This window comes from Cibotium barometz, chromosome 15, assembly GCF_041138505.1.
Source record: "Cibotium barometz isolate CiBa-2024 chromosome 15, ASM4113850v1, whole genome shotgun sequence".
Taxonomy (NCBI): domain Eukaryota; kingdom Viridiplantae; phylum Streptophyta; class Polypodiopsida; order Cyatheales; family Cibotiaceae; genus Cibotium; species Cibotium barometz.
The window spans coordinates 49,735,913-49,749,699 of NC_141060.1; positions in this window are offsets into that span (position 1 = coordinate 49,735,913).

Consider the following 13,787-nt stretch of genomic DNA (forward strand, 5'->3'; position numbering starts at 1 on the left):
GGAACTCTGGGGTTCTCAACATCATGTCTACTTCTACCTTGGTGTAGGTTCTCTCTATGTTTTCTCTCGATAGACCATCATTACAAAGCGAGGTGCTACGAGAGTGGTAAGATATTCCCAAGACTCCTTTAAAATAGGTTCTAGAGGAGGCATGCCTTCCTCCATCACATGTTCAATCTCTCTACTAGCACTGTCTAGTGTGACTAGGTCTTCCTTGTGTCTTTATCCACTAGGCTAGAAGACCCTTCCCCACATATTGCCATGCCAAAGGCACATCTCTCAGCCGATTCCTTGAAGAGATCTAGGCTTACTTCTCTTTTTCAAGCCTCATGAGTTGCTCTTATGCCTCCCTTATTCTTTCTTCAATTTCTAGTTCCCTCGAAGTAAGGAATAAATTTTACCCATCCTTTGGGCACTTATAGAATCCCTTCTAATTCTAGGAGTAAGTTGCACCATGGGTTGAGGATTTCTCTCCCCGGGTAATTGTTGACATCTATTCCTAAGTGTCTACTTCCCTTTATAAGCTTGATGGTTATCCTTGGTAGCTTGTGGAGCTTCTCTTTTAGGCTCATAGGTGTATCCTAGGATTCCTCGGGCTAAGCCCATGCATCCACCAAATAGTGTTGGAGAAGAAGTTCCCTTCCTCCCCGCCGCCACCAATTCCTCATTAAGAGGGTTTTCCATGGTTTTCCATGGTTTCCTCATTAAGAGGGTTTTCCATGGTTTCCTCATCACTACTTGATGATTCAAAATAAGCAAACACACTCCTTTGTGTGTTGGCCAAGTGAGCTGACCCTAGGCTTCTTTGGTATAAGGATCCTAGTTAGTTTGATGAACTATCGTTCCCATTATGTCTAAAATGGTAATTGATCACTAATTATCTCCATTATGTCTAAAATTTTAATTGGTCACTAGTTATCCCCATTATTCACACCACAAGGCTTAGATTTTGGGTCACTAATCATCCCCATTATGTCTAGAATGTGGATGATTCTCCTTAGGGAGAAAAACATGGAAGTTACAAACAGCCAGTGTATATGGGCTCATGATGGAAAGGTCAACACTCTTAATTATGATAATTGATAAATTGTGGATGATTCTCCTTGGGGAGAAAACATGGAATTTAGAACTAGGAGTATATGGGCCTCATAATCAAAGGGTGGACACTCTTATGAAAATTGAACAAATTTGACCCTCTATCATGTAAACATTTGAATTCAAACATTTCTCATCACCATATACCATGGTCATGATTACTAAAAATGCAAGCCCTCCTAATGGAAAGAAAGATCCATGTGAGCTGATTTGATTTTCTTCACCCATAATTTAAGTATTATTATGAACTTCATGGCAGCATGATGGCTTAATGTAAGGATAGTAAAACTTTATGGGTAACCATGCATTATGTTTTATCATGAATAATGTAGAAAAATTATGGGTAATGCCCCTAGAGACTCTATAATCCTCTTTTAGATTTGATAGTTGAAAAAGTAAGAGAAATTATACAAGCCTCCTTAGTATTCTCTTACTATATAGATAATACAAGCCTCCTTAGTATAGATAGGATACACAAGCCTCCCTAGTATTCTCTTACTTTATAGGTAACTGATATGCAATGCTCTTAAAGCATTTGTTCTCTACCCCAGCTCCAAAATTTCCAAATTAAAAAGAAGATGGCATTGAAATCATTGAAGAAATTAATTTATGTAAATTATAACCTTGTAGAACTAGAAAGCTAAAATGGTATCATGCAGCATGGAGAAAATAAAAAAACTTCTTCACTTGGGAACCCACTTCCTAGGAACCTTTGTTAGATAAGAACAAAATAAGAGAACAACCAATGGTGAAGATTATGGCTCAACTATTTTGTATCATAATGTGTGCAATTACTATCTCCGATACCTGCCATGATAGAAAAACATTCTGCCCTTATAAAGGGTACATTTTTTTCACACCCATTTTGTTAATAGTTTATAGACAAAGCCACTTAAAACAATCGTTTATTTATTTTTCTATAAAGTGGATGTCTCTTTCATTTATTTTCTTTTTGAAATGGGTATACTTCTTTTTTTCTTAGAGTTTAATAAATCTAAAATGGGAACCGTGGTACAACCTAGTGTCAAAGCAATTGCTAGCCCTACAGTGTATACCAAATGCTTCTCAACCAGCACATAATATCCAAGGGCAATGATGTTGAGACCATCAAAAAGTGGTTCGGACGAGATCTCCAAATCTAACTCCCTCATGCATAACTAGTAATCTCCCATTAAAACTAGCTCTTTCTACAGAAGAGAAGAAACTCATTGACCACACAAACCTTACAAAGAAACTAGAAGAGTACCCCAAATTTGAATTAGAGAAAGAGCAAATGAAAAGCTTAAGAGCTTGGAAGAAAGGTGCAAGCTAAACTATAGCCAATACTTGATCAAGTATAAACCACTAACTCCACCATCAAAAGATCTCTAACCCCATTCCATAGCCAATCATAGAACTATTGAGGGGACCTCATTGCTTGTTTGCTAAAGGCCACTAACCTCGCAAATGCCTTAACTCCATGCTGAGTAGATCCCTGACCCCATTTCAAAGCCAATCATAGAACCAATGAGGGGACTTAGTTCTTGCCAAAGGCCTTAACCAAAATCATAACCATGATTAAGAGTCTACAAAAAGAGCTAGTTTCGGAGCCTCTTTCTTTGGAACCAATTTGACCATATTTTACATTGCTAGATACATTGAAGGAGGTGAGGTGTGAAATTTGGCCTCATCACATAGTCACCATAATATTTTCTCTATTGTAATAGGTGAGGACTTCATTTTGACCCCATCAGAGACACCGCCTCCTATCCCCTATACATTAGTAGGTCCAATACCTCCTTTGATGAGTGAGTATGAGCCAAGTGAGCATGAGTATTGTAGAGGGGACATAGCAAGCCTCACAACCTTCTTATCCTTGGAAGTATGAGTCTTGATAAGTTCTCTTTTATAAGAAAAGTCTTAACTTTTCATAGGGACTTATGTGACTAGATGGGAACTTAATGATTCAATTTTGACACCTTGGTAAGGAGAAGGGGGCTCTTCAAGGAGGCGCCTATTTCACATGTGTGGTGGAGTTTTAAACTCAAAAATATTGTGATATTTTTATCTCTCCTCTCTCCTGGATCAAACCAAATAAAAAGGGAGCTAAACTAGGTCGTCCAAATCTTGTCCAAATTCAGCCAAACTGAACCTGGAAAATTCTAGAAACTAGTTAGACTTGGTTAGAGGCCTCCCTCACCTATAAATAGATCCCTAGCCCTTTGTAAAAAAAATATGAGAACTATACTATGCCAGTATTATGCTGAAATAATGATATTTTCTACTATCCTCTAAAAATCCTCTACAAATTGAAGAGATTGGAGCTTCTCTCTCTCTTCAATCTTCCTTGGAGTCTTCATCAACATACCAAACCAATTGATTGGTTGGGGCCCTCTACTTTGATCAAAGAATCAAGCAATCTAGGAGGTAAAATGTGGTTTATGGTCTTTTTTCTTTAATCTCCAAATGTTTCTCTCTTCTCAACCCCTCTCAAGCTTGAGAAGCATTCAATTGAATGGCTTTTGAATACAATTGAAGATCTTTAATGAATTGTAATGATAAAACACATAAATTTTCATTTATGCTTAAATTAAATGTTTTTTTAAAAGCATGTCTCTCTCTCTCCCCCAAAGAATGGTCATTCCTATGACCTATTCTATATTCAAATGAAGCTTTTTATGAAGCATTTCTCTAATCTAAAAGTAATTTCTATGCTTGTTAAATTGGAGACCAAATAAGTGGCTTTTTAATGCTTTTATGCTATTTAATTTTATGGAAAAATTAGGAATCAATTCCATAATTGGATAGTGATCCAATTAATGGTTATTGTATCATAGGATATTACTAAACTTTATGCTTTCAAAATTATTGAGATTTATCAGTAATAGTAGAGCGGAGCTATGGCAAAAATTTTAAAAAATTAACATATAAATCATATCAATTCATAATATGAAAAGAGGATTTCCTACCATATTCTAGGATTAATCATCCTATATTAATTGAATGATTTTCATTATAATCATGGAAATTTTTATTTTTATATTTATTCATAAATAGTAATTAGCAAAAGAGAAATTTCTAAGTAATTCATTTAAATGTTAAAAGAGGAATTTCTATGATATTTGGAATTCCATCATTTAGATGGGAAAAGAGAAATTCCTATCATATTGGAATTAATGAGTATTTTAATTAATTCCAAAGATGAATTTTAGATAGATTTATTTTATCTATGAGAAATATTAAAATGTTAAAAGAGGAATTCCTATGACATTTGAAATTCCATCATTTAGATGGGAAAAGAGAAATTCCTAGCATATTGGAATTATTGGATAATTCATTTAAATTCAAAGATGAATTTTAGATAAATTTATTTATCTATGATAAATATTTAAATGTTAAAAGAGGAATTCCTATCACATTTGGAATTCCATCATTTAGATGGGAAAAGAGAAATTCCTAGCATATTGAAATAATGGATATTTAATTTTAGATGAATTTATTTTATGAGAAATAATTGACGAAAAAAGAGGAATTCCCATGACATTGGAATGCAAATAATCAAATGAAAAAAGAGGAATTCCCATGGTATTTGAGATCCAAGAAATTCAATGGGAAGAAGAGGAAATTTTAGTATAATTCAATTTATGATTATTTACCAAAAGTGGAAATATGGGTAGAATTGATTTTTACAAATCCCATGAATTCTTTTATTCAAAAGAGGAATATTGAATATAATTCAATTGAGGAATTGAGAAGGAATATGGAAATAGTCGTCGAGAAAAAGAACCTTTGATTAGGCCAAACAATTGGTAGAAATTTAGAAAAAGTCCCATTATTGGTATCAAACTAGAAAAAGCTATTAAATGGGAATAGCATGTGAATGGAGGTGATAAGATGTGTATGGGATGTGATAGAATGTAAATAGATGTGATAAGATGTGTATGGGATGTGATAGGATGTGAATGGATGTGATAAGATGTGTATGGGATGCGATAGGATGTGAATGAATGTGATGAGATAAAAATAGGATGTGATGTAATGAAATGGATGTGGATGTGAATAATGAGATGAGAGGATATGTGAAAGGGTGAGATGGGAAGTACATGGATGTGGAAGTGGATGTGTATGTGGAAGAATGGATGTGGATGTGCATGTGGAAGAATGGATGTGAAAGTGGATGTGTATGTGGATGTGCATGTGGAAGAATGGATGTGGATGTATGGATGTGGAAGAATGGATGTGGATGTATGGATGTGGATGTGTATGTGGATGTATGGATGTGGATGTGTATGTGGATGTATGGATGTGGATGTGTATGTGGAAGAATGAATGTGGATGTGTATGTGGAAGAATGGATGTGGATGTGGATGTGTATGTGGAAGAATGGATGTGGATGTATGGATGTGGATGTGTATGTGGATGTATGGATGTGGATGTGTATGTGGAAGAATGGATGTGGATGTATGGATGTGGATGTGTATGTGGAAGAATGCATGTGGATGTATGGTTGGGGATGTGTATGTGGAAGAATGGATGTGGATGTATGGATGTGTATGTGTATGTGGATGTATGGATGTGGATGTGTATGTGGAAGAATGAATGTGGATGTGTATGTGGAAGAATGGATATGGATGTATGGATGTGGATGTGTATGTGGATGTATGGATGTGGATGTGTATTTGGAAGAATGGATGTGGATGTGTATGTGGAAGAATGAATGTGGAAGAATGGATGTGGATGTGTATGTGAAAGAATGGATGTGGATGTGGATGTGCATGTGAGAGGATGTGATGTCGATGTGAGTAAATGGATGAGATGTAATGTGATGTGAATCAGGATGCGAATGAATGATAGGAGATGTGAATGGATGAGATGTGATGTCATGTGAATCGGGATGTGAATGAATGAGATGTGATGTGAAATGGATGTGATGAGATGTGATGTAAATTGGGATAGATGTGAATGGATGATATGTGATGTGATGGGATGTGAATCGGGATAGATGTGTATGAATGGATAAGATGTGAATGAATGTGATGTGATGAGATGTGAATATGGGTAGATGTGAGTGAATGAGATCTCATGAGGATAAATGAGGAAAGATGCAATGAGATGGGAAATGATGTGATTGGATGAGAATGGGAATACATATGAAATGGATGTGGATTAAGTAATGTGGATTGATGTAGAACAATGTGGAAAGACGAGAGTTCGTTATAGAAACTGTATTTATGACCTATTTTTAAATGACTGTTTTATGTCAAGAATGTTAGGGAAGCATTTTGACCATCTTGTGATTAACGTCATGGAGACCTAACTGATAAAGTTGCAATAGCTGACAGAGAGTCAACGGAGGACGTCTCGAGTAGCAAGGTCGGTCGAGTTCGATTTAAATGGTGAGCTTCCAGAACGGTGGATGAGGGACCGAGGAAGCGGCCTATGAGTGAAGCGCTAGGTGACCTGCGAAGGATCCTAGAGGGTGTTGACCATACGGTGCTCAACTGGGTCGCCGAAGATACCCACACATGAGTCGAGGAAGATATTGGAACAAGGAGTAAGAGTTGTTTTCTGAAACCGCGGGCATCGATCTGGTTGATTGACCTTGCTAGTCCTCAAACGGATGAGTCGATGGCCTTTTTATATGGATCTGTTGGTTGATCTTGCTGATCTTCAATGGAGATTCCATCTTGATTTTTATAAGAGAATATATTGCCGAGTACTATGAGCTAGGAACTATCGAAAAGGCCCCTAAGTGGACAGGTGGTGAGCGTACTGGTTGCCAATGGTGCCATAGATACTCCGATGAAGGAATGATTGGAAATTAGGATTCAACCGGATATTTTGGAGGATTATGATCAGCGACACTATGGTTTCATTAAATGATTGTTTTAAAGATAGCTGAATCTGTGAAGAAGGCAATTTCATATTGGGTGTGTAAGTGGTGTGACTGGCGTTAAATTTGGATGAATATCCGGCTAGGGGCCTGAGAACTCTTTCCCCTGGTACCTAGGACAAAACGTAACCAAATTCTTAATTGGATCCCATCACTATAGTGGTTGGCTAACCCTTGGGAGGATGACTGGTTGGGGTTAGGCTGGACGGATGGATCTGTAAAATGAGACTCAATTTTGTTATAGTACGATAGATGAAGTAAATCCCGGCCCGGATAGTAATTGTTCTATGGAAAAGAATTCACGGCTGTGCCTCTCGATGAGGAAAAAAGCGTTGATCTCTATGATCCAAGTGCAAGTTTCTTCCTTGATCTGACCAAGCGACTTACAGGTTCGGTCAGATCAGTTCGGTCAGTAATGACCTTGACTGTGTTAGAGTCAAAAATATCCTAGAGGAATCGCCCGTGCTTTCCGAGCGAGGAAAGTTTTTTCGGGTTCAGTTTTGGAAGAACCGAGGGATTAGTCTCTTGTCTGGATATCTGTGGGCGAGGCCCCGAGTGAGGGACCCTGCACCACACGCAAGGAGTGCTACTTCCACTGCTAGCTCCCCCGAATCTGTTGCGCAGGGGGGGCAACGATCTTTCAGAAAGACCCAGTAGCTGGTCCAAAATGTGGTCTCCATTATGTCTTCAAAAGTCTAGAGCCTCCAAGCTGGCATCCACATGATGTGCTCGTAGTAGCCGAATAGTTTCTTGAGAGGTGGCCCTTTGTTGATGTCAAAGGTGAGACCTTGGGCTCCTTCAAAGTAATGTTCCCAGGTGGGGAACGACTCCAGCAAAGTGATGATGAGGTTGAAGAAGTGGATCATGCCAATCACTACTGGGTCAAGGACCTGGTCGTAGCAGCGGATAAATTCGTGGAAAAACTTGACCATTGAATCTTTAGTGCATGGATGTTGCACGGATGGGGGCGCAAACCATGGGAAGTTGAACTATAACTTTGGGTTCTTTTGTTGTTGTTCATGGAACGTCTTCCAGGCCCACCGTCGTGTCCTCAGTGTGTAGGGCGCATTGCAATAAACCTCCCATATGAAGGGCTTGTTGAGGAAGGGACGTTGCCAGCAGGCTGGCTTCTCACCCATGAGATCGAACATTATGGGACGAGCAGCAAACGGGTGGCAAGTGTTATCCGCCCACGATTTCAGGGTGGGTGGTCACGCTGCCAGGTGTTGTGCTTCACGTCGAGGTACGGGCAAAGGGAATGGACGTCGAGGTGGTCAGTGATGCGGGTGATGGGGTGATTTTGGAGTTGTCAATCGAGTAGGATGGCGATGGCTTGCTCAAACTCTGTGCGGTCCAAAGGATCGCATCAATTCAAAGGGTTAAGCAGAGGGTCGACTTCCTCATGCTCAGACGGTGGTGGTGGCGGCGGGATCTCTCCTTCTTCGAGTGGTGGGTTGGTGGGCTGCGCAATGAGGGTGGAGGGGGTGTTGATGATGAAGGGCATGCGGCAAGGACAACGTTAAGAAAAGGTGGGGGCTTGGCAGATATGGAGGGTATATCCTGGAATGCTATGCGCATTCCTAAGTTGGGGAATAGTGAAGGCAGCGAGGGGGGTGTGGGTGATGGGGGTGGAGTGGGAAAGTGAAGAGGGGGAGAAGAAGTTGGTGCACCAAAAAGAGGAAGAATATGGGTGCTTGAGGGGGGTGGTGAGGGTGGGGGTTGTGCTTGGGGAGGTGCAGATGATGAGCCTGATGGGGGAGGAGGGGGTGGTGGTGAAGAAGGTCGTGGGGGTGGAGGAGGCAAGATGCCCTGCCCATCATTGCCGTCATCATTGTCGTCTGGGGCAGGGCCAACTTTAGTGGCAGCCTGAGGACCGTGAGCATGGAAAAAGTCAATAGCAACGGTGGCCTCAGCTTCATTGTAATCACATGGAAAGGCAATGTGTGTGTCATCAAACTCGCATATGCTAGTGGCCTCCATGACTTCAAGCTGAAGAAAGCAACGGTGGTAGAGGATAAGTACGCCAGGCGCCGAATAGGGTGGTAGAGGATCATGTAGGAAGGAGAGGTAAGCATCATGGACGATGTTCCAGCATTTCGGAGGTATGGGGAGGGGCATACACCATCTGGTAAAGAGAGGTCAAGCAGATCGACGGGGTGGGCGGGGGGTTGGAAGGGAAGCCATACTAGAGGAGGAGGCTCTAGGCTATGAGGGTGGCTTGAAGAGGGTGAATAGGGAGCTCAAAAAAATCATGGGGGTGTTGGAAGGAGAGAAACCCCTGAAAGAAAAAATGGGGAAGGAGGTTGAGGATATCTAGGGGGAGCTTAGTTAGAGCATAGGAATACTGATGGGGAGAGTGGCCCATCAACATAAATATCATGTTGCATAAGGTTAAGGGCGGATGGTGCGGAATTGGAGATCAAGTAGTTGGTAAGGGGTTTACGAGGGAATGCCAAAACTGGGAGCTTGGTGGCGGTCTCCATGAGCACGTCCACTTTGTGGTCGAGTGTGCTGGAGGAAGGAGCCAATGAAGTGGATGGAGGCTGGGTTGCCTAAGCCTCAGCGTCTCTAAGCTGCTCTTGCAAGGAATGGATGGTAGCCTTTATGAGGTCCCAATGCTTTGCAAAATCCGTGGCAGTACGGGCTAGGGAATCCTCTGCTATTTGGGCCTGACTTATGGTCTCCTGATGTAAGCCTTCAATGCCTGTAAACTCTCTCTATGGGCTCTCTCGGGTGCTACATGGGCCTGGTGGACTTGTTGTTGGATCTGTAAGTTTGTCTAGTATAGATCCTAAGACACAACAGTCGCTTGGGCCTTGGCTAGGAGCATTTCTCACTAGGAGACCTGGGCCATTTCCTGTTGCTTGTATAAACAATCTATCATTTGCGTAATGAGCTCCTGTGCCATGTGTGAAAATCCAAGGGAGAAGTTTGGAATATCTCTTTGGGCCGCATGGATTCTCTCTGCATAAGCTTGGCTAGAACTAAACCTACATGAGCGCGCCCAATGGAGAGTGTTGATGATATTTTGTGCATCGCTGGGTGAAGAGGGGCTTGCCTCCACATAAGAGGGCATCTCCTGGAACTGCTCTCTTGAGTCGGTGTCTCATAGAGTCTTCTATTTAGGAATTCTTGGGTGTGCCTGTCTGCTTCCTCAGCGGCCTTCTTGGTGGCTTTAGCAATTGTAGCTGCAGCGAGCTCTTCCTGTGTGGGCATGGGGCTTGGGGGTGGGTGAGCTAGATCTATGATAGCTAGTGCATGATGTGGCCTCTTAGCTAGTTGTGGAGTAAGAAAAGTGGTTGGTGAGGGAAGAGAAGTGACCACCGCATCTGGCCCGCTCAGCTGGGTTGCCCTTGGCAATTCGTCCCACCCATCAGCATAATAAAGCACCCTCATGAGTAGGGTGGCAATCACTTGCTTTCCTTGTGGGGGTTGGAGCAAACCGCGTGCAGCTCGAGGAAGATGTAATCGGCCGAGTTCACCATCTGGCCTTCGTTGGCTCGAGTGAGGGTGGTTAGGCTCCACCTGTTGAAGGCTCGGGCCAGCATAATCATGTCTTCCTAGGCAATATTACCCCATTCCATGCCATCCTTGTTGGGGTTGCCCCTATACAGACGACAGGTGAGCTTTGTGGCATTGACGAGGTGTACATATGGCTACTCCATATGTGGAAGTGCAAGAGCCTCTTGCACAAGCTGCACACTGAGCTAGACTTTGTGCGTATGTCCTTCATTGTCCATGACTTTGCCACTGTGTTGATTGGCGTCATAAGTCTCTCTGAAAAATAGTGAAATGTAGAGGTCCATCCCCCAAGGCTCTAGGGTGGGTAATCTCCCAAATTCAAGCAGCTCTAACTTTTGCACCACCACGGGACAAGGTTAGCGGCAATGGCTCTATAGCAGGGACCTGTGCAGTAAAGGATCTTATGCTCAACTTTACGGTTGTTCTTCATCAAAGAATGGACCATGTGTCCATTGACCTACTTCATCAATGCCTCACCCAAATGGGAAAGCTGGGTTGGGTGCTTGGCATATTCTTCGAAGCGTCCGCTGCGTGGAAGGTCTCTTCCTCCTCAGAGAAGTGTGATGGATCACTTCCTCGGATGAGTCAGAAGCTTCTGACATAATACTAGTTGGTAGGTGAAGGGAAAAGCTTGGGATAAAATTTTACAATAGTTTGGCTAGGGTGGTAGTGAAAAGTGAGGAATTGGAAGGGGGGCATATTTATAGTTATGGGGGAAAGACATAGCCGTGGACAAATCCAAGGAATGGGCATGCCACTATAAACAAATGGGCATGCAAAGTCAGATAGTGTGAGCAAACGACCATGGGAACTTTAGCGAGTCGGGCATGGGATCTTCAGTGAACGGCCGTGGGAACTTCAGCGTATGGCTGGGAACTTGTAGAGTCAGAAGGAACATCTACAGGATTGCCACCAAAAGATGGTTGGAATGGTCAAGGGCTTTGGTTCAAGAATTGGTATGGCTAGTAGAGCAGGTAGAAGAAGGAATGGCCGTTCCAAAATTGGAACGTCCATGGCAATCCAGATTCTGAGAAGAGAATGGCTATGGAAAACTTCGTATATGACCGTGGTAAACTGAGTACGGCTATGGCATTAATTTAAAGGATTTGAGCTCATTTGAACTCTAAGGCCCTAGATCTGGACTCCCTGCATACTTATTTTTTGCACACAAAATAGAGGATTAATTTGCTAATTAGTGATTAATCAACACTAATCACTATATTTTGGTACAGTTGAGGGTTCAGATTAACCATTGGGTATATTATACAGATCCCTATAACTTCAGATTGCAATTCGAAGATGGTTTGATACTCCAACCATCCAGTACAGATTTGTTACCCTTGGTTTAATGTAATTTCTAGTAAATTTATGCTGATAAATATGTTGATACTCCAACCATCCAGTACAGATTTGTTACCCTTGGTTTAATGTAATTTCTAGTAAATTTATGCTGATAAATATGTTGTAATCATCACCTAAACACCAGATTGAGTTGTAAAAGGGTATACACTGCCCTTGAATCTTGAGATTGGATCAAGAGGTAAGACCCCCTTCACATCATGAGAATGGCACAAGAGATAGCCAAATTTAATAGGGAGCAATTTTTTACATGGCAAACAAAAACCATGTATTTGCTCATGAGGAAAAATCTGTGGGGGCTAGTTGAGGGAAGAGATGAATGCCTAGAGGTGAGTGGGAAAAATGAGTGGAAGAGCAGGAATGAGAAAGCATTAGGACTTATTGCACTCAGTTTAAATGATGAAATGATATAGAATAACACCATGTACCATTTTCAGCTTTAACAGAATCATTGCCAATGAGAGGTTCTGCCTTAACATTGCACGCCGATCACAAGAGGCGTGGACATACTGCCCTGCAAACCACTGATATTGTCATCTCTCCGCTGGGTCAGGAAAATATAAATCCTCGAAATGGCTTGCGAGTCTTGCTCGGCTTGTTCGAGTTGAGGCGGAAGAGATGAGATGCTCAAAGGCGAACGCAGTCATGTCTTGTGACTAGGTGAGGTCGGGAATACCAGATAAGTATGGAACTTCCATCTATAATTTCTAATTCAATTTATAAGTTTTCAATTTTTTTTGAAGTTTATTCAACATAATATTAACAAGCGTAAACATTATTTCCCAGACTTACTTTAAAAATTTTAAGCAATTTTGCTGTTATTACGTAAATTTTACAACAGCGCTCTGATACCAACTGTGAGATCCCACTGCCCCCTCTGTGCACCGAAATCCCGGATGGTAGTAGCAGCGGAAGTACCTTCCTCTTGCATGGGGCAGGGTTTCTCACTCGGGGCCTCGCCCTCGAATGTCCGAGCACGAGACTAAGTTGGTGGTCCTTCCAAAAACCGAAACCGGGAAAATTTCCCATGCCCGAAATGCGGGGACGATTCCACCATTTTTTTTAAACGGATTTTTCTAACGAGGTCAAGATACCGAACTAACCTTCATCTAAATAAACCAGATAGAAGGGAAACTATTACAGACTTAACTTGAAGGAATCAATGCTTTTTTCCTGATTGAATCAGGCACAACCATTGATTTATTCTTTAGAGAAGTCTTCAGGATTCTAATTAACTACTCGAGTTCTAAGCGTATTCGTATTATTCAATTTTATTGTTTTAAAACTCTACTAATTCCAGCCTAACCCCATCCGGCCCATGGGTTAGCCACCGCCCAACCACTGGAATATTAAAACCAGACAAGTACTCACCCACCCATAATTGAATGCCTTTCTTAACTTTTGCTTTAGAATACAGATACGCACACACTCCTCTTTTAAACTTTAACTTATAAAACAATCCATTGACAAACAATTACTGGTTACACATGTCATAACTCAAAATTTCCATTGAGTCTTTGTTTCTCACAAAACAGGATCACTCTGGACTCTCCGTTGAGATCAGCAGGTCAACAACGAGATCTAGTAATAGATTATAATAAACATTGGTCCATCATACAATATCTTCCTAGACATACGCATGGGTGTCCTCGGCACTGCGAGCCCGTGCATCGCCTGGTCAGAACCCTCCAAGATCCTCCTTAGGTGTCCTGGCACTTCACTCAGGGACCGCTTCATCGGCGCTCGTCCATCGTACCAGAAGCGCACCATTTTAACCACATCGATGCTGGTCAAGACCTGGGCAGGCTTTGCCGCGTGAGGTATCATTTGAACACTCCCTGCTAGCTGTTGCAACCGAATTTCCCTTAGAAAACACATATACCAAATGCTCCCTCCATTATTCTGGCGTAAGACAGTCTTTTAAGAAAACAGGGTTTCT